Source organism: Ictidomys tridecemlineatus, chromosome 6 (genome assembly GCF_052094955.1).
Source record: "Ictidomys tridecemlineatus isolate mIctTri1 chromosome 6, mIctTri1.hap1, whole genome shotgun sequence".
Taxonomy (NCBI): domain Eukaryota; kingdom Metazoa; phylum Chordata; class Mammalia; order Rodentia; family Sciuridae; genus Ictidomys; species Ictidomys tridecemlineatus.
Window position 1 is genome coordinate 1,716,460 of NC_135482.1, and position 27,017 is coordinate 1,743,476.

The 27,017-nt window shown below is 58.3% G+C and overlaps 1 non-coding gene and 1 pseudogene across 1 annotated transcript; both read right to left on the minus strand.

The window, feature by feature from the left end:
- The window catches only part of LOC101965760 (ubiquitin-associated protein 1-like), a 33,653-nt pseudogene extending 21,763 nt beyond the window's left edge, over positions 1-11,890 (minus strand).
- Positions 11,891-14,628: 2,738 nt separating this feature from the next.
- LOC120883669 (uncharacterized) lies at positions 14,629-17,413 on the minus strand. Its single transcript, XR_013440109.1, has 2 exons — positions 17,185-17,413; positions 14,629-16,268 (listed from the first exon to the last, which is right to left on the minus strand). It is a non-coding gene; the product is annotated as an uncharacterized LOC120883669 (transcript).
- Positions 17,414-27,017: the final 9,604 nt, after the last annotated feature.

Genomic DNA, 27,017 nt, shown 5'->3' on the forward strand with positions numbered 1-27,017 from the left:
TTAAGAAAATTGTTTTCTTTTAGTGTCTTCTGGAATGTTACCTAATTTTTTCTTTAGCCATTATTGCCAGAATTCCTATCTTCATCCCTGTGCCGGTGAAGACAAAGATAAAACTAATCTACAGTTTCTGCAATAGGCATCACTGAACTGCTTACAGAACTTGCACTGAACTGCTTACAGAACTATGTGTCACTTGTATGCATTGTGAACTATCTGTTGGTGCAGCGACTTGTGGTAGTGTTGGGGTATTTTTGCTAATGATATCATCGGTGGTACAATTTTCCCAAAAGGAGCCGTCAATTGACTTGGTATATCTTCCTCCCTTCTGCTTGTCATGATCATTCAGCTAAAATTTGGGGGTCAACAGAGGTGAGGCAAAGAACCTCACCCCCCCCTCTGAGACCTCTCCACAGGTGTGGCTGTATACTGGACCGGTAGTCAGTGACGGGTAAGATCCAATTACAATGGTACCAACCTAAGACAGGAGGCTGACGCCCTGAGGTCAGCTCATCCGAAGACGGGTAAGGACCATATGTAGTATTGGACAACCTAAGGCAGGCACGGTCCATAAGCCACATGCTTGTTGTTTAAACAGAGAGGGGGAGATGTTGAGAGCCACAGCCAAAGGGGCCCCAGCAAACTTCCAGCTGCCACCAAACTTCCAGCTGCCAGCTGATGATTGGCTCACAGTGGCCCCAGCAACATCTAGCTGATTGGCTCCTCTGCGGTGATGTTCATTGGGCTGTTTCCCTGCCCTTCAGACTGCCAGCTGATGATTGGCTCACAGCAGCCCCAGCAACATCTAGCTGATTGGCTCCTCCATGGAGCTGCTCATTGGGTGACTTCTTTGGCTCTGCCCACGCAACCCAGCCAATCGGCCTCAAGAGGAGGAGGATTGTGGGAGGTTGAGGGGCGGGTGTGGGGGAGAGAGGCTTGTGGAAGCCGGTGGTGGCAGTTGGGCTCTGAGGGTTTTTCCCTGGAGCTGTTTTGTTTGGCGTTTGTAGTTCTAAAAATAAAGTTAGTTTCCTTTTGACAAGTGGCTCCTGATTTGTGCCAAGCCAGATTTCGGCATTGGTGGCACTCCGGAGCCCCCCACCCAGAGCCACCTGCATCCTCCTGTGCTGACCAGAGGGCCAGGCCTTCCCATGGACACAAGCCCTTGGCCACCTCACTCTGTCCCACCTCCTTGGTGGCACTCTGGAGCCCCCCACCCAGAGCCACCTGCATCCTGCTGTGCTGACCAGAGGGCCAGGCCTTCCCATGGACACAAGCCCTTGGCCACCTCACTCTGTCCCACCTCCTTGGTGGCACTCTGGAGCCCCCCACCCAGAGCCACCTGCATCCTGCTGTGCTGACCAGAGGGCCAGGCCTTCCCATGGACACAAGCCCTTGGCCACCTCACTCTGTCCCACCTCCTCGGTGGCACTCTGGAGCCCCCCCGCCCAGCGCGCTGCCTTGCAGTCGAGGTGCAGGGCTGGCTTCCCACCAGGGCGCTTTCCCAAGCGGCTGCGGCTCCCGGGACTGGTGCGGAGGGGGCCGCCACTTGTGAACTGGGGCCTGCGTTTCTCACAGGCTGATGAGACGGGCGGGGGGGGGGGGCTCCAGCTCAGGAGACCCTGAGAGCAGCCCAAAGGGTGTCAGGTCTGCGGACCCAGTGACGCTGGCTCAAGCTGAGACAGCAACGGTCACCAAGACGAGGGAGGTGGCGTCTGATCACAAGGACGCGTGAGAACAAGGACTTTGACCTAGGAACTTCCCTGGTCTACGGGTAAAGATGGAAGCCACAGGGGAACGGGGCAGAGGCTCATGGGGACACCTGCGCATTCAGGGGAGCTGGGGGCTAAGCCTCTGGATTTCCACGAAGCCCCTTTGCTGGGAAGTCACCCTCAGCCTGCTTCCCGCGGGTGAATATCCGCTGCAGAATCGCTCTCCTGTGACTTACCTGCTACCTGCAGGGCAGGTCAACCTCCCCAGGACTCGCCTCCCCCAGCCTGGGATCTGGGGGTCTCCTGGCCCAGCCCAGGAGCGGCTGCAGGGTCCGTTCTGGGATAAGCCGGGGAGGAATTGGGAGCTCTGGCCTGTGGAGCTGGCAGAGGGAGGTCCTGGGCTTCTTCACCCAAGCAGAGGGACTGTGGTCGGAGCGGCCAGTGGGGCCTGAGAGGCTTCCCCCGAGCTGTGGGTTGGGCAGCAGCGGATCTGTAGACGCTCCTCGGAGCGACGCTCAGAGCCAGGAGTCGGGAACACCTGGCCACCATGGCCAGTGAGCCTGGAGTCGCCCTGGTGGTGCCAAGGACAGGTGGTGCCCCCAGGGCGGGAGCTCAGGAGAGCGTGCCATGAAGAGGGTTCTTCCCTGGCCAGCTGCTCCGTGACCCCGACCCAGCCCTGGGGTGCAGAGGCTTCCTTCCTCACCACAGCTCCAGGAAATCACGGAAACGAAGCGCTGAGCAGGCCGTGGCCACCCTCAGAAGCCAGCGGACAGCGATGGCAGATGGTGCCCCTGGGTTCCTCTGGCCATTAAGGGTAATTGGGAGCAGAGAGTTTGCAGCTGTGGCTCTGGAAGTGCAGTGGACACAGTCCTCTCCTGACGCTGGGTCCGGAGCGAATTCTGGTGCTCAAATGGCAAGCAGCCTGGTGGTGTCCCTGTGACGGGAAGCCGTGGCCTCACACCTGTTCTTAGGTTTAAGCCTCTGGGGGGCGCTCACACACCGTCCCGGCATGTGCTTTGGATTTCCTCCCTGCTTTCCCAGAGGGGCGTATGGTCAGCTGCCAGCTGCAGTGGGAAAGGGATCCTGCTCATCTGGGAGCCCCAAGATCCCCCCGTGGTCACCCAGGTCAGCAGGGACTATGGGGTCGGGGACACGGGGAGCTTGCCTTGAGTTGATCTCACTGTGGGTGCAGTGGGCCAGCTGGGGCCGGCCCTGGTCAGGCGCTTGACAGGAGGCAGCTCTGCAGTCGATCCCCTGACCCTGAGGTGAAGCCTGCGGCAGGACAGGAAGGAGTCGGTGGAGCTGTCTCCCCCACAAGGGAAACCGCTAAACAGGCGCCCCCAGGGTTGTGCTGGCCAGGATGGTCAGCCCAGAGGGGACGTGCAGTGGAGGCCGCCCTCTTGCACACGTCACCTACTTGGCCAGAAGCCAGAGCTGGCGGGTGGAGGGTTATGTTAGACCCAGACGTGGGCTGCTGCGTGTCACAGCCGCTGTCCTGGACGCCGTGGCTGAAGGGGCAGATGGGCAGAGGCTTTCACCCTGGAAGCTCCACTCCACCTGATTAGAAGTGATCCATGAGGTCTACCTGTTGTCTCACCTCAGGGTGTTCCAGCAGACGTGGGGAGAAGGCGGAAACTAAAACCAGGAAATTCTGAAATGTTCGATAATGAAAAAGGACAAGATTCAACGATTTAACAGGCAGACGTCATACTTTGGATAAAAAGTTTAAAAGCCACAATCAAAAAAAAATCCAGTTTTATCTGTTTTAAAGACAATTACTGAAAATTCAGTGATGGGAAGTTTGAGAGTGAAGGGTGGCCTGGTGGCATCTGGGGGACTATCCTCCCCTTGCCATGCCCTCCCTGTGTGTGGACTGGCCCTTCTGTCTCTCGGGGATTCACAGTGCAGTCCCCCTGCATGATGTCCCTTCTGACACGGGGCTGCTCTCCTGCTCTCTAGCTCACCTCCTGACTCCTCTCTAGGGGAAGCCAGTGCTGTGTGTGAACTGTCCTATGGAGAGACCCGCGTTTCCGCGAGCTGAGAGAATACTCTGCCTGACAGCCGCGAGACCCAGTCAGTCCGGCTGACAGACACCGTGCGGCTCCGAGGCAAGGCCACGCAGCTGACCTCACCGTGAGACCATCCTGTGGCCGATGCTTGGAGAGCAGCCTCATGAGACCCCCTGAGATGGAGCCCTCAGCTGTGCCACATACAGACCCCTAACCCCAAGGAGCCATGGGACAGCTGTGGTGGTGGTTTGAAAGTGATGGACTCAAGGATATTTGTTATGCAGCTATAGACAACCAGTACAGACGCGGAAAGATACACCAGGCAGAGTGGGCTCAAAGGAAGGCGAGCTGACTCTATGGAGTGCATAAGGTAAGTCTCCGTTAGGACAGAAGGATGATTATGGATAAAAAGTTTATTCAAAATGAAAAAAGACAGTTTTTGAGAACGATATAATTTCTAACTCATTTTCACTTAATAAAATCTATGTAAAATGCATACAGCAAGGAAATCAAAACTACAGGAAGACATCAAGGTGTACAAAATCATAGTAGGAGTCGTAGCACTCTTCTCTCAATTACCAACAAATCATCAAACCCTGAAATTATTTCACACTGAAAGGACTGAAATTAATTCCCTTCTAATGGTGGAGCTGGGAAGCTCCAGATGAATCGAGGCTTTGGGTGGGTGTCTAGAGAGGGCTGTTCTCTGGTTTCCAAGATGGCGCCCTGACGCTGTGAGCTCCAGAGGGAGGGGCCATGGAAAGACAGAAAGAGACAGAGTCCATCCACCAACCTCTCTGTGGTGACCTGAGCTGATGCATGTGGGCGGAGCCCTTGTGGCCTAACCACCTTCCAAGAGCCCCACCCCCAGCACCATGGCATTTAGGGCTAAGTCGCTAATATACGAATCTGGGGCCCCAGGTCTCCCTGCAGAGGTACCTTAGACTCACTTCCGGGAGCTTGTTACCGTGGATTTAAGTGAGAAACAGCTGCACATAACTAAGATCGCACCTGAAAAATGGCCTGGATGAGGTGAACACAAGGAGGGTTAACAGAGAGAGGGGAGAGAGGGAGCTGGCCTTTCTATGGGAGGTCAGGAAAAACGTCGGATCTGAAGGACAAAAGAGCTCCAGGTGCAGAAATTCGGAAAGAGGACCTGGGAGGGCGGGTCGGCCAAGGGGAACAAGGGTGATCATCGAGTGGACTCAGCGCTGGAGGAAAAGGGAACCCACCAGTCGTGAACCCTTGGAAAGAGGAGCTTTACAAAACCGTGAATGTGAGGGTCTCTCCCTGTCCCCCTCACCCCCACCTCTTTTCCTAACACACTACCTTATCTCGTGGCAGGTTAATATCACATATTTATGCCGTCATAAATAGGCTCCCGCCTGGAATAGGAAATGCCGGCGACTGCCTTTCCTCTGACGGACTGGCTGCTTCCCCTCAGGGCTCATGGCTGTCTCACATCAGTCCGTCTCTCAGGGTTTCATGTCCCAGGCTCGCGCCTCCCACACTCCCCTGCAGAAGCTCCATGCCCCCTCAGGCCACCCGTCGTGCCTCGAATGCTCTTGCCGCAGAGAGGGTCTGAGGTTCCTGTACCTGCGTGAGCCTGCCCCTCCGTCCCCTCACATCAAGCCAATGCCAGGCGAGAAATATCCCCCTAGAAATCTTAAGTCATTAAAATGATTTTTTTTCTGTTTTTTAGCACGGCTGTTGGTAAGTTTGGTGCCGTTCAAATCCCTGGCCCTGTAAATGGATCTGATTTCTCAGCCCCCCAAAAGGGCCTTCTGCTTTCCTCCACTAAGATTTAAAAACGAGGGGGGCTTACTGGCACTTGCCAATCATCCACACAGGGTGGTCTATGGCCCCTCGGTTACTGTGTTCAACACCAACCTCTGTGCTCTGCCTCACGCCAGCCTGCCCTGGGCTCCGGGGTGGGCAGGAAGCTCCTGGGCATCTTGCCTCTGGTGGAGCAGGAACGACTGGAAAGTGTCATTCACAGGAAATGACTCTGAAGGTCAAAAGGTGACTTGTTCTACAGAGCAGAAGCCCAGGCCAAGACCAGGGACAGGGGCACGGGCGCTGCCACGTGAACTGAGGGGGCAAGGGGTGAAGCCCAGGGGAGCGCTCCCTCGGGGCTCTGCCCTGGTGCTGACCACCGGCCCCCACAGGCCGTGCTGTGAGCCACAGCAGCTGTGCCTAAGGAGCAGAGTCCAGCAGCAGGGCGCAGGGCACACACGGGGTGCTTTTGGTGCCGGCCCACCTCCTGGCTTGCAGTCACCATCTCACCGAGTCCTGGCACGTGGAGGAGAGGGTAAGCTCTCCTCTGCTCTTGCAGGACCACCCCATCCTGCTGCTCCATCCACATGAGCTCCCCTAAGCTGATCCCCCAAAGGCCTATCTGTACCATCACACCCAGGGGCCGGGCTCCCAGGTGCGAATTCAGGGCAGGGCACCTCAGTCCATGGGGTCCCTGAGGCAGGAACGGTTCTGCTCCGTGAGCTGCATCAGGAAGTCAGAGGGCGGAGCAGTGGGAGCCAGGGAGGGTGGCAGGGGGAAAACCCGGGCTCTGGGTCTGGGGTTCATGGGGCGGGGAGGGAGGGGGCTTTGGCTTTCACACGAATCCAAGGAGGGGCCCAGGCAGGTGGTCAGCAGAACAGGGACAGCGAGTCAAGCTACGTTAACAGCTTCACCCTCACTCAGAGGAGGGGTAGCCTCCGTGGGAGAGCCAGGGTCGAAGCAGGAAGACCTGTGGGGAGGCCACGGCAGTGCAGAGGAGAGGGGAAAGGGGAAGATTTCCAAGTCTCCAAGGCTGAGCCCGTGGGGTGTCCTGCTTCACTAGACGTGGAGAGAGACAGACAGAGAGAGAGAGAGAGAGAGAGACAGAGAGAGAGGAGTTTGACGCGATTGCAGAGTCACGAGCAGCTGTGAGGAGAACGACCACCAGGGGACGGAGGCTGTGGGGGACGCAGAGTCTGGGGCGCACAGGGGAACCCAGGTTTCCACACTTTGCGTTTGAGATGAAGACCAGCAGTGATCTGCCAGACCCGGCTGGGGGTGCTCATCTGGGGTCAGGAAGAGCGATCTGGTGTAGAGACAGTTTGTTTCCAAGACGCAGATGATCTTCAGGCTGGAACGGGATGAACCCAATGAAGATGGTGAGGTAGACCCTGAGAGAACTTCCCTTCTTAGGATCCTGTGACAGCCAGACTCCAGGAGCGGAAGGGCCAGAAGAGGAGGTCAAGGGGAAGTCAGAAAGCTTTGCAGGGGCATTCAGTGCCGCACAAGAACCCATCAAATGACCCTGGGGTTGGCCACAGGGTCAGTTTGGAGACTTGTGACCATCAGTACTGGGAAATTTTGTTGAATTATTTCTTTGCTAATTCACCCCCTTTTTGCTACTATAACAAAATCACCAAGACGGGAGACTTTGTAAAGAACAGAGGTTCGGTCAGCCCACGTTCTGGAGGTCCAAGGGCGTGGCTCCAGCTTTGGCTTGGCTCTGGTGAGGGCCTCATGTGGAGCGCATCCCACAGGGCGAGCAGGCAGGGTTGAGGGATTCTGTGGCAGCCCCGGGGCCAATCTGGAGAGCTCACCTCCTCCTGTGAGACTCCATTGATCCGTAGGTACACGTGGTCCCCTGGGACCTGGTCGCCTTTCCCTTGCCACGTCTGAAGCCACCAGCGTCTCCACCCTGCCACCCCGAGGACCTAGCCCGCAGCCCCTGAGCTCCTGGGACGAACCTCTCCAAGCCTCAGTGTCACCCCCTGGGATAGTCTTTCCTGGGACTTATCCCAGGACACGTGACACCCTGGACGGGTCCCATTTCCCCTCTTCATTCTGCCCTGGTCTGTTTTCCATCTCTCTGTGGCCAGGTTTCTAAAGGCGTCAAATCTCCTTGTCCCAGCTGGTGACGGAGGTGCTCCACCTGTCCCCAGAGCCTCCCCAGCTCACTGTCCCCAGGGTCCCCCAGCCTGGCCGGCAGAAGTGCTCCTTACTGGCCATGTGCTTCCTTGGCCTTTTTTCCCGCGTCTAGAATTGTGTGACTCACTGTCCTGGGGTGACAGGGCCCATTCCTGTCATGAGAGTGAGGCCCTGGTGGGGAGAAGGGCTGAGTCACTCGGTCAGCGTCACCGTGTTGACCCAGAGCCATTTCCCAGCCATCTCACACCTGCAGCCCCTCGCCGCCGCCATGCCCCTCTCGGACCTGAGATGGAGGGAACGGAAGCTCCCGATGGTCCCCTTCCAGGAGAAACCCGCCACCAGACCCATCCTCTGGGGGGCTTCAGAGTCTACTGGAGTCCCACAGCTGTCCCCACCCCGAGGACGCCCCACCCTGCCGCTACCTCTGCGCATGTCACCTCTGAAGTCGGCTGGCCCGTGGGAAGCAGGCCTGTGCTCACCGCCGCCGCGTCCCCGCGTCAGCCCTTTCATCGTCAGCACTAAATGGCACACTGCCCCCAGCAAGGTCACCCACGGCCACTCAGGCTCCGTTGTCTCCAGCACAAGACCAAGAATAATGAAAACCACCTCCCAAGTCAGGCTCCGGGAGGCCGCGGCTGCCTGACGTGGCACAGCGCCGGCTGATGGCGTCCATTAAAGTGCAGCCCGTTGCCGCCCGGGAGGCTTCAGAGCCAGGCTCCTTTCCCGAATTCTGGGAAATCGACACCCTCCAGCCTCCACTTCCAAAGGTGATCAGAGCCTCTCGATTGGAGGGACATGATAAGGGAGGCTGGGGAGGGAGGCTGATGGCCTGTTTTGCCTTCAATAACAACAAAAATGCCCGTTCATTAAAAGCAGAGAAAAGATATTTATATAAGAAATGAGAGTTTTTGATTTGATCCCTGGAGTGAAATGTCACAAATAGCTGTTAATTTGGGTCTGTTTACTAGAAATTTGATGCCTGCAGAAATGTACTTGAATCATCACTAATGTACTGGTGTCTACCAGGAAGGGAGCAGGAGGGGAGGACAGCAGCCACCGGCCAGGGTGCAGCTCACTCGCTGGAGCTGGTGTCCCCCAGCGCAGCCCAATGAGCGCCTGTGGTGGCCCGCCAGGAGTCACACCCAGGACAGCATCAATTAGAGGGACCAGCCTTGTCCTCGGGCCTGACCGCCGCCCGGAAGTGCTTTCCTGGGTTCTAAATATCGCTGTGATACCCTGTGGCCCTCGAATGGGCGCTCCTGGCGCTCTGGATGAGAGGGTTAATTAGCGCCATGGCTGTTTGCTCGCCGAGTTGGTGGCTCTGCCCGGCTACACAAGACCAGTTTCCTGGCAGAAGAGGGAAGGTATCCAATAAGGCTGCTGTGTGTGAGCAGCTCAGAGCGGCAGCTAACAAATGACTGCGTCCCTGCTAACGATGTCCCCTGAGGACGGCACTGCGGGTAGAGCGGGGACCTTTGATCGGGTCCTTAGCTGAGCAGGAGGTGCAGCGGCCTTTCATTGTTTCGGAGCATTCACAGACAGCCCCGCCCCTCGACACTTCCTCTGCCCCTGCCAAGTGCACCCCGAGGTGTCATTGGAGGTGTCATGCCGTTGGGGTCAAGAGACCAGCGGAGACGGTCCTTGCAGCCTCCCGGCCCGTGCAGGCTGTTGCCAGGCCTGGGGGAGCCCTGCACGTGGCCCTGCGGCCGCTCAGGCGTCTCTGGAGACGGCAGTCCTGCAGGTGCAGGAAAGGAGGGCCCTGGTGTCGGCCAGGACCTGACGGGCCCCCCCTCATTTCCAGGCTGGACTCCTTTCCACTCTCCTCCCTCCACAGGGCACCTCGCTCAGAGCCGCGGCTGGGTCGTGGCTCCTCTGTGCCGGCCCCTCTAGGGCGGCCCCCCTGGCCACCAGGGACAGGACTGCGCCCCACTCCCTCCACCCAGTGGAGAAGCCCCAGAGCTCAGCGGCTTCCTTCCTCCCCAGACCCGGGAGGACGAGTGCTGCTGACCTCTGACTGAAGCCTGGGCAGGAAACCCAGGTCTGCGCACAGCCAGCTTCCTCCGCTCAGCCCTCCTGGCCTTCTCCCTGCACTGGTCCAGGAAGAGCACCACGGCCCCACGCACCAGCGGGACAGCACCGGCCATCTCATAAGTGCCCAGTGCTCCAAGCAGTCCGGCTGCACGGGGTCAAAGGCCAGCCTGGGCCACGCACCCCCAGGGAATGGAGCAGTTGCTGACGTAGGTCAGGAGCTCCTGTGCCAACCCCACGTCCAGCAGAGTCTGACCCTAAGGTGAACGCCGGCAGGAAAGACTAAGATCCTCACCGTGAGGCTGCAGGGACTCTAGAGCCCCCTCCTGTCACTGGAAACCCCTGCACAAACCCACCTCGATCCCAACAGGGAAGTTCATCCTGGGGCCAGCTCCAGGCCCTCTGGACATTGCCTCAGGGCAGAGAAGCAGCGTGTCCCTCCTTCCCCCAGCTGTGGGGTTTGACCCAGTACCTGGCAGATGGCAGGAGGCAGCCACGGGACACATGGTGACCAGACAGGTGAAGGGAGGAGAGGGAGGTGGGCACAGTTCTGCCCTCCAGCTCCTGGGCAAGCTCAGCCACCCGCTGTTCCTACCTGGGACCTCCTGGCGATGCGTGTCCGTGCTCACCAGAGCCCTCTGGTCAGTGAATGTTGGATTGATGGTCAGCACGGCTCCCGAAGCCGACTCTTCCACTGGGACTGAAATCCACCGGCAGGGGCACGTGTGTCTGGAGTCACCTCTGTCTTGACGCTGGCATCTGGATGGCGACAGGCTGCTGTCTCTGTGGAGCCGGGCCTCTCCTGTGGCACAGATGAGTGCAGGACATGGAAGGATGGGGACGACCTGTGCAGAAGCAGGAGGAGGATGGAAGAGCCTTGTGCGGGCTCCCCAGAGCCATCGAAGGGTGTTGGTGACGTCATCGAGGACTGTCCGGGTTCCTCCTGCTGGTGGGGTACGTGGGCCGGATGTGACAGTGCCACCAGTCCAGGCTCTGAATTTTGGGAGTGAGTGTGATGAGCACAGGGCCACCTCCCCCACCAGGTCTGCACCCTGGACAGATGGTCACGGCAGGGTGGCGGGGTGCCAGGGCTCTGCTCCGTCATTGGTCCAGGCCGGCCAGGCCGGGGAGCCGTGAAGCTAAGGACAGTTTGTGCCGCGGTGTCCCACATTCTATCTGGAGTAGCACAGGCCCTGGGCCCGGCCGTGCCCTGCCGAGGTGACTGTCCCTTAGTGAACGGGGCTGATGCGGGGCCAATGGACCCCCCCACGTGCACAGGCCCCAGCAGACGCTGCTGCACCCACCCTGACCACAGGGCCCTCCCTCCCTGCTGAGGGCCACGAGGTCCGGAGCCAGGACGCGGCACAGGGACCCTGTCTCCTGGAGCGCCAGCCTCCCCCACGGCCGTAGCGGGTTTCTGAACCTCAGTGCCTGGGCACCCTCCCGGTGACAGCACGTCGGGGCGGGGTCATATGACGTGGGTCACGTGGGCGTAGGCCCTGCGGCGCCCCCACAGTGGTGTCCGCCACCATCCCACTGCGTTCTGCACCGCGGGGGGACGCGGTCCTGGTCAGGGTGCCCTTGAGCATCACAGACCACAGCCACGTCCCAGGCCAACACGGTCTTCTCCGCCCCATGGCACCCCTGTGCACCTGCTTCCTGGAACGCAGCACCCCAGGGTGGGAGCCCCCAGCACAGCCGACTCCAAGACCACGTGAAGAGCTCCCCAGCAGCTGGGGTGGGGGCGTGAGGGTCTCCCCCACCTCGGTTCACTCCAGCTCCGCCTCGGGAAGCGGAGCACAGCAGCTGCCGCAGCTGGGGGTCCCTGTCAGCAAGGACTCCACCAGACACCAGGGAGGAGGACGGTCTCCACGTGCCCGGGCCTGCTCGGCCTTCCTGGAGGGTCCACAGTGAGGGGACCCAGCACCACTCAGGCCCCCTGGTGCAGTGACACCTGCTCCTGTGTTTATCTGATCCACCTTGGCAGAGTCCGGGCACCGAGTGGCGCTGGAGCTGCTGGTGAGAGGAGGGATGGCCGCAGGAAGCGTGTCGGGTAGACCGTGGCCACACTCACCGGGCAGCAAGAGCTTCGCCAGGTGCCCATGGCCTGTGCCCGGTGAAGAAGGCTGCAGAGAGGCCGGGGTGGGGGGCAGGGAGAGGGGGAGGACCCTGCGCCTGTGGGGATGGTCCTCGCAGGGCTGGGATGCTCACCGTCTGCAAAGCCATGACCAGGACGAGGAGGGAGGGGAGTGGAAGAGGCCCCGGGCATCCGGGTGCAGCTGAGAGCCGGAGGGACCCGGGACCCTCTCCTCCAGGAGAGGCAGCCCCCCAACAGCAGCGAGCACACCCGTGGGCGGCCCGGGCTGCAGGAGCAGAGAGAGAGGGAGAGTGGGGGTGAGTGGGGCCAGGGGGCGGCCGTCGAAAGAGAGAGAAGCTCAAGAGCCAGAGAGGTGGCCTGGGGGCCTTGTCACCTTGTGCGGCGATCCTGCACTGTGTTCCAGAGCTGCCGTTCAGGGAGCCCCACCAGGAGGAAAGCCTGGGCCGCTGGGGCTCCCTCCTGGACTCAGCTGTGGGTCCATCCACAGCCCAGAGCCACATGTATGACGGGCAGGGCTCGGGCCTCGGTGGAAAGCCTGCGGTGCCTGAGTGAGGAGGACTGTCCAGTTCCCTTCGGGAGGCTTGGCCAAGCTCACAGATGACCAAGGATGGAGGAGGTCTCCAGCCAGGAGAACCCTGGTGGGCCTCAGGGAGGAGGAGGTGTCTGGGGAGGACCCTGCCACTTGGAGTGCACTTTGGGAACTGAAGGAGTGCTGTCGGGGGGCAGGCCCCAAGCAGCCTTCCCTCCCGTCCCCACTCTGTCCTCTGTGAATACCCTGTGGCCCCATTTTCTGCCCGCACATTCATCTCATTTCCTAGGAACCCACAAGGAGAGATAGTGGCAATTAATATTTTTATGCAAATGCTTTCTGCCTCGGGGCGTACCCTTGCTGTGATTTATGAACAATGATTAAAAATAACTCATTTAATGTAATCTAACATGGACAAATATCTGAGGACAAGATTAAATTAAATTCCTTCCCCCTGGAAAAAGAACTTTGAAGGTCACCACCCTCCTGGAAACGCGAGCCGTTTCTTCCACTGGTGTTTTGGGTTTTGGCTCTGAGATAAACTTCTAAAAATAAAAGAAGCTGCACTCGCCATGCTGTCCTGGGTGCAGTCTGGGCTTCGGGTTCATTTCCAGCCACCTCCCGGGACTGGAGCTTCTCTCTGCCCAGAGCCCAGGCTGTGAATGAGGATGAGCTGGTGACTGTCCGTAACAGGACGGCCTCCCCAGGGCCCAAGTGGCCTCGGCTCACCTGGTGCTTCTCCCTGCCTGCAAACCACTCGAGCCCCGCAGAGGACCCCAGAGCCACAAGTTAACAAGGCCGCGGGCCCGAGGGGGCAGGGTTCTGCCTCCTCAAAGACCCGGGCCTTCAGGCCAGGGCAGTGTCTGGTCTGGTTAAACAATGTCTTTGCACCACCCAGGGAAAGTGCTCAGGAAACACGCAGGGAGCCTGGCACCAGGAAGCTGCCGCTGGGCTGGGAACTGAGCCAACAAGAAGACTCTCCTCTGGTGTCGGCTCCCCCACTCACCTGCGCCCAGCGCTGTGCACGTCTCCAGGGTCTTCCCACCACAGGGGAAGGTGGGCCACACGTCCTGGCTCCAGGCCACGTCAGCCCTGACACCCGCTGACTGGTGGGTGCCCAGGCTCTGATGCCTGCAGCAGCGGGCCACCTTCTCCGGCAGGGGGAAGGTTCTGCAGCCCGGGAGATGCTGTGGGCCAGGGCTCCATGTTTCCTGAGCCTCCTTCCCCAGGGAAGTCCTGGCTTTCTGGACTCTGCTTCTCAGTCTGTGCCCTGAAGTATACATGCCAAGCCAGGACCCCAGGCAGGAAGGAGATCGTCTGGGTCCTTTCTACTGGGGGCCGGACAGCTGCCATCTCTTTGTGGTGACACCCAAGCATCCAGCTGCGTGACCACCATGCCACCAACCTGTCCACTGAAACACTACTCCCTGAGTGTGTGTCCCACGTGACAGGGCCGCCCCAGTCAGGCCGTCCCAATATTCTTCTGGAGTCAGGAGTTTTACAAGGGCTCTTCATGCAGATGACAGGCCGGCACCATGTCCACAACAGCTGGACGACTATTGATAATGCTCAGCTGAAAAAAAAGCCAGTGACAGTGACGTCTCATTGAAATGTGCACATGGTAACCCAAGGCAGTCAGGTGTCACAGTCTGGGACTCGAGAGTCACAGTCTGTGAAGTAAAGAATCGTGCACTTTCCTGACTCCAGTGTGGGTCTTCTTTCACACTGTAGTGCCTCTGAAATGTGGCTGTCTTAGCTGGGTATGACGGTGCACCCCTGTGATCCAGCTTCTCGGGAGGCTGATGCAGGCAGGTGACGAGTTCAAGGGCAGCCTCAGCAATGTAACAAGACCCCGTCTCAAAATACAAAGGGCTAGGGATGCAGCTCAGTGGAAGAGCATCCAGGCTCAGCCTCCAGTACCACAGGAAGTGAAAGAGGGTGTCTTTGGTCATCCTTGATCCTTCAGTCGGTGGTCGTAACACAGAGGCCACGGCCTGGGTCCGTGCCCAGAGCTCACGGACCAGGTGCAGTGCCAGGGAGAAAACCCAGGCTTCCAGGTGGGCACACCCTCAAGAGAAGGGACCTGGGTGCTCCAGATGGCAGGAGGACGACGTTGTGTGAACAACAGAACAAGTGATTCTTCATCACACATCCCAGAAGATGAGGGGAAAAACCATATGTGTGTATATATATGTATGTTTACATGTATACCACGCGTACATAGTACATATTATACCATGTAATGTATAATACCGTGTGTGCTATATGACCTTCCATGTTTACAATGTATGTCATTCATATATAAAATATAAGCACATGGATTTCTATATGGATGTATTTTCTTTTTAATTGTGTGACTAAGAGGATGGTAGCCTGTGAAGACATTCCTGCCAGGTCCCCAGAAGCTGTGCATATGTGATGCCATGCATAAAGAGGCCCCAAGGTCGTGGGTGAATTGAAGCTGCCGGTCATCTGACCTCACAACAGGGCGCCTGCCTGGACTCCCCCGGTGGCACTTGGAACAGTGTGTGCTGCAGACTATGCAGTGGCCCAGCGCCATCAGAAGGGCCCTTGGACTTGGCGAGCTGGGCAGGAGTAGAGTCACCGAGGCTTCCAGGCTGTTCAGCTGCTGGCTTTTAGGAGGGAGCAGAGAGCCACAAGCCAGGAACCCAGAGGGGACTCAGGAAGGAGGCCCTCTGGGGTCTGCAGAAGGCGCCATCCCGGCCCACCCTCAGCTTTAGCCCCAGGAGACCCAGGTCAGACATGTCACCTACAGAATAGTAAAACCATAGGCTTGTGTGGTTTTAGGCCACTGAATTAGTGATGATGGGTTACAACATTGAAAGGAAGCTAATGCAAATACATAACTGGATTTATCTCACTTCTGTTTCCATGATGTGCAGACCACAGTGATGCGGGAGGGATTAGAGTCTGTGACACGTGTAATGGCTTTAATGACGGGAGTGCCCGGCGGCCCTGGAAGAGGACTGCCCCAGCTGAGCTTCATCCCTGGGCCTCCAGGTGTCCTGGCCTCCTGCCCAGGACACCGGGCCACTCGCTCGTCTGGGAGGCTGGATGGATGTGTCTGTGCCTCGGTGACCTGGGGAAATGAGTCCTCACGGTGCCGGGCCCTGGGCTAGATCTTCTGCGGCTGGGAACCAGCAAGAGTGTGCAGTTGCAATTTAGCAGCCATGACCCCCCTGAAAATAACTCTCACAAAAATGTCACCTCGGAATCTTTATGACGTGAGCGGTCCATCCATCTTCCCAGCAGGTCAGCTCCTGGCCACCCGTGGGGAAGGATTTTCAGGAAACCTTCTCCAATAAATCACGAATCCCCTTCTCCCACCGCGTGGGAGAGAGAGCTCCAGGAACCCGGAAGGCAGAGGGGGAGACGCTGCCCCAGGCGGCCTCACGGCCTCCTCCCAGCCCCGCTGACCACTGCAGGCACAGCCAGCCACCGGGCCCTGTGCTTCCTGGCGCCTGCCCCTGCGGATCTCCGGAAGCACCACTCAGTGCTGCCGGCTTCAGAGCAGGAGAGACGGGCTCCCGACCTCGCTCGCCACCTGGGGTCACTGCGACAGCCCCACGCCGTCCTTGTGGGGAGCCAGGCCCCTCGAGCCTCTCCTCCCAGAGCTCGCAGCAGACACCCTCAGGGACTGCGGTGGAGTCTCCACAAAGGAGCTCCTTAGAGGAGGACAAAGTAGCAGACAGGAGATGGCCAGAGCCTGCCCTGCCCCAGGGCTGCGTGTCGCCAGGCAAACCTTCTCCCCCGTTTGTCTGCAGAACGTGGCTGGCAGTGGGCCCCGGAGCCTCCAGACGTGCCACACAGGAGCGCGGAACAGGAAGATGCTTCTGAAAGCTCTGGACGCCGCGGCCTGGCGGGTGAGCTGGGCTGCCAGCGGGATCCAGGAGCAGGGCAAGAGCGCCTGGGCATCAGTCTCGCCCCGGAGCACGTCCTGCCAGTCTGTCTGTTCTCTGTTGAGGAAGGATAGAACACGCACCTACCCTTGGGCGCCACCCTTCCTGGCCCTGACCATTCCTGTCCTGTGGCTGTGTCTGTGCCTGTGGAGGTCTGCGCTTCTCACTCTCCTGGGAGCGTGTCACTAACCAATGTCATAGAAGGCCACTCACACGTCTACAAGACGCCTGGGGCCCTGGGGTCTGAGCAGTCTGGAGTTGAAGGAGACCCGACTCCAGTACTGTCCACGGGGGGGCACCAGGTGGCCAGAGGGTGGGCAGTGAGTGGCAGTGGGGGGAGCTTAGGGACTTGGGGCTGACAGGTGGAAGACAGGGAGTGACATTCCCACCAGGTGAAGACAAGAGCCAGGTTTTCAGACTCCGGCTCCTTCCACTTGCCTCGGTACAGGCCCCACACTTTGGAAAGGCACGGCCCAGGCTAGGGAGGGACCAGGGACGCGGCTATCCCTGAGCCACCTCCTCCCGTGTCTGAGGGTGATGATGGGGGGCATCAGGGACCTGGAGGGCCAGCTGGCTCCTTGGGGCCTCCGACGTGGGAGTGGAGCTGGGAGCGCCATGCTCTCCTCTCTGCACCGAGGACAGCGGGGGCTGCTGCCCATGTCAAGGACATCGGGAAGGGCGAGAGCCTGTGCTGGCGAACAGGACCTGCCCAGCCAAGGTGGGGCGGGGGAAGCCAGCGCCCAGAGGAGGACGGGGACAGAGCCTGTGGCCCAGGAGGGGAGGCAGAAAGGACTGCACGTTTGTGGGTCCCAGGGCTCCCCCACCCAGCGGGTTACCCTGGCTCATGTGACAACTTGAGCGACACCAGGTCTCCCAGCGCTCAGCTCTTGGCACAGGTGGGAGTTCAGCAGGTCTGCTGCTAAAAAGTCAGCAAAATTAGAGAAGGGGCCCCGAGGGAAGTCGGGGTACTCACAGACGTTCCAGTGGGGAAGTCCCCAAACAGCCTGGGACAGGAGTAGGTCCCACCCGGAGCACGAGGAGCCTGGGCTGGTTGGCAGAGGTGCCCGCAGGTTCACAGTCCTGGGAGCGGGGAGACACCAAGGCAGGCTCCACTGTGGCAGAGCAGAGGGGGTCTCGACTCGAGAAGAGACCAAAGGCTGGCTGCTGCGGGGATGAGACCCCCGAGCAGACTCCAGCGGCATCCTCTGACCTCTTCTCAGTGACCTTGGCCCCGGGCTAAGATGCCGCTCCCAGGGGTCAGGAGGCAGCGTCAGCGCAGCATCTGAACCCATCCCCAGCCCTCTCCCTCTCACCTCTGGCCACCCGTGCTGCCTCGGACGAAGACCAGAAGGAGTTCCAGCCTGGACAGTCCGAGCTGGAAGGGGCAAGGCACCAGGGACAGCGGGCAGCCCTGGGGGCTGGTGAGGGTGGCAGAGCACCAGGTAGGGGGGCAGGTGCCCTGGCCTGCAGGGATGCGGTGACGGGCCTCGGAATGTCTGCCCAGGCTGCCCAGGCTGCGGAGGAGGGGCCAGGGCAGGGGAGGACAGAGGCAGGGGAGGGAGAGGCCACGTGGGCAGAGCAAGGCTGAAGGAGGCCGCACCCGGAGGCCCTGAGCAGAGCGTGTAGCCATATGGGGAAGCCGCAGGGGGCTGGGAGGACAAGGGACCCTTAGGGACACACTCAGGACCATGCTCAGGACACGGACAGCCTGAAGCAGGAACGGGTGCAAGTGTCATGAGTGTGCTGGTCCCCGTTCTGGCCTGTCCCCTGTCCTGGTGTCCCCTGACACAGAAGGGACTGATAATCTCAACCTCAGGCCCAGGTCTTCTCTCTGAGTCTCTTTTCTGTGAATCTGTGAATAATAAGGCATCTCTGTGCAGATGTCTTCTTGCCTCCTCCATTCATTTACTCAGAAATAAATGAATTCTCAAGCGTCCGAATCGCGTGCTCCTGGTCCCTAGACGGCCAGCACAGGCCTGGACCCTGGGAAGTGCTCTCCTGCCTGCTCCCGGGTAATTTATCCTGAGGATCGTTTGGAGCCAGGAATATGGAGAGCTGTGACTTCATAATCTGAGATTTATGTGTCATTAAGTTCCAGCAGCAACTGGTAATAAATAAGCGCCAAGTACCCGCGGCTCCCACCGAGCACCACGCAAGGTGGTGGAGGAGAGCGAGGTGGGAGGAGCTTCGTCCAGGGGCTGGGATCAAGCTGTTCGGGTCCCGGGAGGAGCCCCAGCATGCTGGGGAGCGGAAGTGCACCTGGAGGGCCACTCCAGCTCCCAGGCTGGTCACCAGTGCCCACCATGCATCGAGAGTGGGTGTCCAGCAGGCAGAGTGAGATCTGCAAACCCCCAGGGCCCGGCTGGGTTCAGCCCTGGTTTGTGAGCAGAAGCTATCCACCCTGAGGCCGAAAAACAGGGGCAGCTCATTTAGGCTGCTCTAGGAGAGATAAACACCGTGTCACAGGAACACAGACACCAGGGAGCGGAGGCACAGGCTGAGTGTCCCTTATCTGAGATTCTCAGGACCAGAGGTGATTTGGATTTCAGATTTTTCAATTTTCTTTGGAATATCTGCATAGACATAATGAGACATTTTAAGGGAGAGGAGCCAAGTCTAAGCAGGGCGTTCATTTGTGTTTCACAGACACATTATACACATAGCCTAGAGGTAATTTATACGATGCTCGTAGTGAGCCTGCGCCTCCACAGAGAAACACTGCATGGAATTTTCCGTTCCGGACAACGTGGTGCTGCTCCAGAAGTTCCAGATTTTGGACTTTGAGATGAAGCAGGCTCTTTGCACCCGAGGATCCACAGTTCCAACATCCCTATGTATATGTTTAAGATTTCCCCTCCTTTGCTCTGTGTGGCATCTCTGACAAATGCATAGATGACGGTGACGGTTTACTCCCACATGCTTGATTTCCTCCGAACATGGTATTCCGCTGTGTTTGGGGTGGGTGATCTCTTCAGGTTGACGTGTAAATGGGAGCTGGAACATTCCGCTGCGGCCTGGCTGTCATTAACCCAGAGTTGTCCTCCTTCATGCAAACCTGTGGTGACTGAGACGGGAGGCTGTGGACGTGGGGACAGACGGGGGGGACTGGAGCAGGAGGGAGCGGGAGGCAGGCCCCTGGGTGTGTGGCTGCAGAGCAGTTGGTCTGGCACGTCCGTGAGTCGGGCACCGACCTGGGAGTCGCCGTCCCCTCTTTCCCTCTGGGTGGACCGCCTGCTGTGCCATCGCCATCTCTTCATCCCTTTGCCTGCAGAATTGTTGAGACAACTCCGTTCATACCGACATACCCAGGGAGCCGTGCCCAGCTCCTCCTGGCACATTCCTGTTTGTCCATCGCTGTCCCGACGTCAGTACCAGAGGCTGGGCGGGTCCCGGGAGTCACACTGAACCCAGGGCACTTCACCACTGAGCTCATCCCCAGCCCTTTCCATGTTTTGAATCTGCTTCTCACTGGTTGCTGAGGGCCTCTCCAAGTTGCTGAGCCTGGCCTTGAAATTGTGATCCTCCTGCCTTAGCCTCCCCAGTCACTGGGATTGTAGGTCTGTGCTGTGACACCCAGCCACCACTGTTACATGCTTATATATAAATGTTGATCACTAGTCACCGAGTGGTAAACAAGGCCATAAAGCCCTGGGATAAAGTCCACATCAAATGTGCCCTGTGACGGTGACCGTCAACAAGAAGTCTCTTTGCAGCTATATGAACTATGATTCATCAGTGAGGATGAAAAATAAAGATTTTCCAGAAAAAGGCATTGCTCTCTGTGCCCACACCTTGCTTAATTTCCTTGGCTTTATCTTTCAGTTTATTAATTATCTTTTCAGCTGTGTTTAATCTGCTGCTCAATATGACCAATAGACTTCAGATTCTCTGTGTTGTGTTGTGCGTGTGTGTATGTGGGTATGTGTGTGAAAGAGAGAGAGAGAGAGAGAGAGAGAGAGAGAGAGACAGAGAGAGAGGGATTGATGTACATTTCTAGGTAGTCACCTGGTTCTTTTGCAAACCTACTTATCGGTTTCTGCTTTGCACGCTTGTGTTCTCTGTTTGGTTGGGTGTATCTCTCCCCATCTGGACGGTTCAAGCCTGGCTCCTGCTCTGGTCTACATTCCTTCCCTCAGGCTGGACTCTGCTTCTCCGGGCCAAGATTTGTAAGTTTGAATTGTGAGCTCATCTTCATGAGGCTCTGGGACCTGATTTGGGTCTGCTCCTCCAAGTCTGCTCTGCATTACCTCTTCCGGGCATCCCGGGAGTCACAGGACCCTTGCACGTGATTCCATAGCTCTCCTTAGCTTAGGTCATCCCAAAAGCAGGGGACAAAGATCTACCCAGGGGAGGAACAGACCTGGCTCTGATCTCCCCAGGAAGACTTCCATCCTGCCTCCACCCACCGCCTGCCCTGGGGTCTCCCTGGTCCTACAGGAAGTTACTTTCCTCCCCTCACCCGTCCTTCCTGACTGCCAGGGCCTCCGGCCGCCCCTGCCTGTCCTGCCAGCCCCCTGTCCCCTGGTGCAGCCCCAGAGGTGGCACACCCTGCCGCACCAAGGCCCAGCCCCACCATCCCACCACCCAACAAGGAGCCACTGGACCCACTATCAACGAGTCCCTCTTGTATGGTCTGAAGATGGAGAGAGAGAGAGAGAGAGAGAGAGAGAGAGAGAGACGGGGTCTCTGTATACATGGCCACCTCAGTGTCGGGAGGCAGAACAAACATCTCCCAGGTCATGGCTGTGATGGAAAGAAGGTCAGGAAGGTCCGATGACGTGGGGGCTCAGCTGCACGTGAGTGGGAAGAGGTGGCTCTCTGTTGAGGACACACGAACAGGGCCCTAAGCTGTGGGAGTGGCTTGGGCTCTGAGTCTGAGAGGAGAGCTGCTTAGGGGTTGTCTTGACTCATTTTCTTTTGCTAAAACAAAATGCACGAGGGTGGGTGATTTATAAAGATGAGAGGTTTATTTAGTTCAAGGATTTGGAGACAGGAAGTCCAAGAGCATGGCACCAGCCAGGGCCTCAGGAGGCCTTGCCTCACAGTGGAAAGGGAAGGGCGAGCAGGTGTGAGCCAGAGAAGAACCACGGGAGGCGGCCTCGCTGTGCACCAACTCGCTCTCACGGCACCTGAGCCAGCCCAGGAGAGCCCACTCCTGCTGGACCTGCATCAGTCCCCCACAGGACCCTCCAGGGCCCTGCCTTCAGCACACCAGGGCATCGATCCCCACCGTGGCCAACTCGAATCCAGCACGAGTTTCGGAAGCGTGGGTACCGGGGGTCCCCCGAAACCTCCTGCTGATGCAGGGGACATTTAGCCAAGGTGATTGCAGCTTTGTGTACAGTTGTAAAAGGGACATCTGGTATCCTTTCTATCTAGCGTCCACTAAGGATAGCCTCTTGCAGAACACAGTACAGCATCACCCCAGGATGTTGTCATGGACACAGTCCACCAAGCTGGTTGGGGTTTTGTGTGTGTGTGTGTATGTGTGTTCAGACCTACCCAACACTGAGGCTCCGGTGTCCACCCCAGCAGCCACGACACAGAGCGCTCCAGTCCCCACAGACGTCCCTCCCATCGCCAAGTGGGATTCTCTGCTGGGGACCCTCCTCTTGGTCACCACAGAGAGAAGTGGGATTTTTTTACTTGGGGTCAATCAGGAACAGAGCTTCTGTGAATGACCCTGTGAAAGTCTCCATGTGGGTAGGCGTCTCCCTTTAAGGGGACAAATGTCCCAGGATGCAAATGGATGTTTGGTGTGATCAGAATGTTCCGGATTGCCTTCTAGGGTCATGTGCCCCCAGGTCACAGTGGTGATCCGGTCCCGAGCACCTTCGCCAGCGTTTGACAGCATTATTATTACCGGAGTTATTGGGTCCTTTGGGGGTTTGTGGGGGTTTTTGCCAAGTTTCCCAGGATGGGCTTGAATCTGTGATCCTCTTTCATCAACCTCTGCGATCGCAGGTTGGCCAGCACCTCTCTGTGGTCTCCATTTGCATTCCTCTAATGGCTGACGATGCTGAACACCTCTCCGTGTGCCTATTTGCCATCTGTGTCTCCGCCACAGCGAAATGCATCTCAGTGCCTCTCCTCCATTTTATAATCAGAATTTTTTTTATTATGGAATTTTGAGGATGCATAAATCCCACTACCTGTCCTTGGGCGGGTATGTGATCTACTGATCTTCTCTCCTCCTCGGCAGCTTGCCTATTCATATTTTTATCGTGGTCTTTGTAGATTAGAAAAATCTTCATCCCATGAGGCCGTGTGCGCACTTCTCCTCTGGGACTTGTCTTGGTGAAGACCCCTTTTTCCAGGCCTGTAACCCGACACTTTTATCCTGTGGCTTTTCTTCTTTTCTGGAAGTCTCCAGCTTCCCATGTACCCTGAAGCCCAGGAGCCGGTTCCAGTCAGTTCTGGTGGAGGCTCCTGGACCCTGTGAGGTTGGGGGGGCCGCCGGGGTTTCCTCCTTCTCTGCTAGTGCCCACACCTGGCCCCTGGTCGGGGTGGCCTGGCCTTCCCCCGCGTCCTGTGCCTGCCTCTTCCAGGTGCTGTGCTGAGTGCTGTCCCGGGTCTCCCCTGCCCTCTCACCTCCTGGGCCAGAAGCTGCTCTGTGGACGCCGCGCTCCCTCCCGCTGGCCCCTTTCCGGGTGCTCTCCTTCCCTCCCGCCACACACTGTCCTCCAGAATCAAGGCCTCCGCCTCCTGCACCTGAGGCCGTCCTCCGAATCATGGGCTGATGTCCCTCAGCAAGTGGGGATGGCCAGCCGGCCCCCACGAGGCCTCAGGGGCTCCCCTTTCTGCTCCGCGGGATTCTGACCAAGGATGAGGGAGCGCCCTTCAGTGTTCTTGGGCCCATCTCTGCCTGTCCTTGGGAATGGCGGGGCTGTGCCTCCTGTCCCGGCTCCCTGGGTGCATTCTGTCCTGTCCTCCCCACGTTGCACCACCCCACGGGGTTTTCAAGACCCGCTCTTCTGTTCTTCAGTCGTTTCCACCTGCCTCTCTGGCAACCTCTACCTCTGGGCTGGGACTTTTTGGAAGCGTTTCCGTGTGACTTTGGAGTCCTGTTAGCGTCCTGCAGTGGACGCGCCCTGGGCGTGGCTCCTGATGTTCCTGTGGGCTCCCTGGGATGGCCGGCCCTGGACCCTGGTGTGACGCGCTCTCCAGCTGACGCCAGTGAGAAGCCACCTCCAGGTCCCACCGCGTCCTTCACTCAGCGGTGGCCCCTCTCTTCCTGGAGCCCGGAGGCCTGGCCCACTTCCGTGGGCTGTGGTTCCAGTTTGGGGTCTTTGCTGTCTTGTCTGGTGCCTGGTGCAGCTGCTGCTGTGGGGCTCCACCCAAGGGGCCGCCTGAGGGGCTGAGGGGTCTCTGTGGACCAAGCTCCCCGCGGCGTGTGTCTCCATCAGGGAGGGGAGCCTGGGGTATCTGTGTCCAGGCCTCACTGTGGCGGGATCCCTCCTGCAAGAGCCCCGCGGTCTTCTCAGCCTCCTTTGGAGGCTCCCATGAGCCCCCAGGCGAGGTCCAGTCCTGCTCCGTCTCATCCTCACCCTGGGGCCCGCACTGGCCCCGAGCGCCCAGACCTCAGCCTCAGGGCCACTTCTTCCTCTGTGGAAGGATTTCTCCCCAACCTGCATGAGATCACGTCTCTCGGGGCTCACAGCCCTGCCCAGCGTCACCTCCCTCCCCACTCCTGGGCCCTCTGCATGCAGCCTCCTTTAACCCTACCCGAGGCCCAGCAGGTGCTCGCGCCACTCACTGAGGCATCTGTGGAGTGTGACTGCCCATCGCCTTTCTTGGGGACTCATGCCCTTGGGGCTCAAGGACCAGGTTTTGCTGGTCTGTGCCTGTATCCAGCCCCTGCATTGAGAATCGGGTAGAGAGCGAAGGCAGCTGTTGGAAACCAGGCCCAGACCTGAGATGGCGGGCAGAAAGCAGGGAGCCGGGCAGGGGGCGTGATCCTGGTGTCTCGCTCAGTTCCCTCTCGGCTGGGTGGTGGGAGAGTCTCAGGCCCTTCATCAAATCACTCCAGTGGGCGGAGGAGGGAAACAGGGTGAGGGGGGTCAGGGGAAGGCGGGGTCTGCAGCTCTTCCTGGCCTGGCCCCGCGTCACCGAGGCCCTGCTGGGGGTGGGGTGGGGTGGGGGAGCTCTTGAAGGGACAGGAAGGGAAACGGCCAATGAGCAGGCGGAAGCCGGAGCAGGATGCGAGACATAAAATTGAGAAATAATTCTTAAATTAGACGCCTGGCTCTGGCGGGGATTTTATGGCACATTACAAGTTCTGATGCGAACCGGTGTCTCTGGTTTTTTATTTATGCAGAAAACAGAGAGATGAGCGCGGAGATTCGTGAGTGTGAACCACGCCGGATCCAGCGGCAGTGGATCTTGTTTTACTTTTCTGCCTCCTCCTCTGGGCTTGGCTGTGTGCAGAGCTCTCAGTGGGGAAATAACCTTCCCTTTGATCCGAACCGTCTCGGAGTCTCCGAATCCTGGGGCTGCGGCGGGAAGCCGGCGAGCCATTCACTGGAGAGCCTGGCTCGCTAGATATGGATTTATAGACACGGTGTCTGTAGATAAAGAGTCTCTGGGCCCAAAAGGACCATGAAGCAATTTCAGAGCAGAACATGGTCTCTTTTATTGGCCGCCTCCATTCACTCGCCAGCTCCAGTGTCACCGCGCGCGAATGCCCAGCCCCGTCCCCTCACTCGTTCCAAGGGCGGTATTGAACGCCCATTGTGCCCGGGCAGGGGACTTGCTAGGCATCGGGACAAGGGAGCTTGCCTGCTACCTGGAAAGAACAGAAATGGGGTTCTGGCCCCTGAACCAACACGCCCAGCCGCATAAACTCTCAAATGCAAACTCAGGCAGGTGGCGCGGGGGCCTCTGGAGGGGGCAGAGCCGCAGCAGGGGCAGAGGGGAGAGGGAGGCAGCCTCTCAGGTCTCCTGAACCCATTTTCTGTAAAATCTTTGCCACATAATTAGGCGAAAACTGTTTTATTCAGTAATTCAGTCGCTTCACATGTACGTATAATCAATAATTCCTGTTTTTTAAATTTGATTGTGTCAAATTCCAAACAAACCTAAAAGTGGGGGTGGTGTTTCTCACATTTGCTTAACCTGCTCATTTGTAGCTTTTTACTTTTTTCACCTATTTTTTCAACTCCCAGACACCCTGTTATTTTACTCCTGAAACTTCCACATATCTCTAAAAAAATGGGTGACTTCATTTATAACCAAAATGCTGTCAACCCATCTGACACAATGAGCTAGCGCTTCTTATGCCCGTCCAACACGCGGTCCATGCCCTGGCCCTGCCCCTCGGGTCAGCTGGTTCACGGAACCCAGGCGAGGGGCCGGCCCTGCTCCTGGCTGTCGCCCTCCCGTCTCCTCCTCCCACAGCGGCGAAGCCCCTTTCCCTTCACGGTTGGCTCTTGCCGGTCAGTCACCCATCGTCCTGCCCACGCCACACGCGGGCTTCTCCCTTTGCCTCTCCTGGCGTCAACTCGGTCGCTCATTCCCCATTTCTTTGGTGAACAGAGGTGCAAGTTGAGTGACCTCAGAGGGCACGCTTCTGCAGAACTGGGTGGGGGCCGTGTGGCCTCAACCAGGGCCTTCCCTGATGGTCTGCAGCTCTGGGGACGCAGGGATCCACGAGTGGACACAGGCGGGGCAGTCTAGCCCTTCCATCACCACGTCCTCCCCTGTCAGCAGCCCGACGGAGCCGTCCACTGAGGATTGTTGCCCGTCGGCTAACTCCTGAGGCTGGCAAAACACTGATCTTTGAAGTTTGCACACTTCTAAATTAAAAAAAGCTAGAGGCTTAGGAGGCTGAGTGAGGCAAGAGGATCGCAAGTTCAAGGCCAGTCTCAGCAACTTAAGGAGGCCCTAAGCAACTGTCTCAAAATGAAAAGAATAAAAAAGACTGTGCCTGGGTGCAGTGGCCCACGCCTATAACCCCAGTGGCTGGGGACTCTGAGGCAAGGGGATCTCAAGTTGCAAGCCAGCCTCCGCAAAGTGAGGCTCTAGGCAACTCAGTGAGCACTTGTCTCTAAGTAAAATACAAAGAGATAAAAAGGACTGGGGATGTGACTCAGTGATAAAGTGCCCCTGCATCCAATTCCCAGTACCAAAATATAAATAAGCAAACTTTTTTAAAAATCGTATTTTCGATGAATATGATTAAGAGGAATCCTGACACCTACTCCGTGGAATCTCAGCAGCAAACTTTTCTTCACATGCCAAGGAGGAAGGGGACAGTGACTCCCAGATCTTCTTGTCAAAGAGGACAGGGAAGTCACCTCAGTGCCACTTCCTGTGCATGGGCTCTGGGAGGGACTCCTTGGCAGTGCCCAAGGCCTGAGAACCATCTGGGCTCAGCCCAGAAGGGCAGAGGCCCCAAGGGCGGCTCCAAGGGCGGCATTCAGCAGCAGATCCTGTGACCAGCGACCCTGCCACAGAGCAGATGCACTCAGACAGAGTGTGGGTGGGTGGGAACCTCCCGGAAGGCCACGGACGGCGGCTGAGAACCTGAGAGCTGCTCACTGGGGGCTCCTGTGTGCAGCGGGTTTGGGACACAGGAAACATCTACCCAAACCCAGGCCACCGTGAGACCACCTGGGGCCGCTGGGACTCCTGCCACCCTGACACGTGCTTCAAGGCAGGGAAGGTGGAGTCGAGGCCAGGCCAGGACATCACCAGGAAGGGCCTGCAGGGCATTCGTGTGCGACTGGCGTGTGGCAGAACCTACTCCACCGAGGCCCACGCTGCTCTCCCAGAAGCTGTGACATGCCAGGTTGTGGGGTCAGGGGT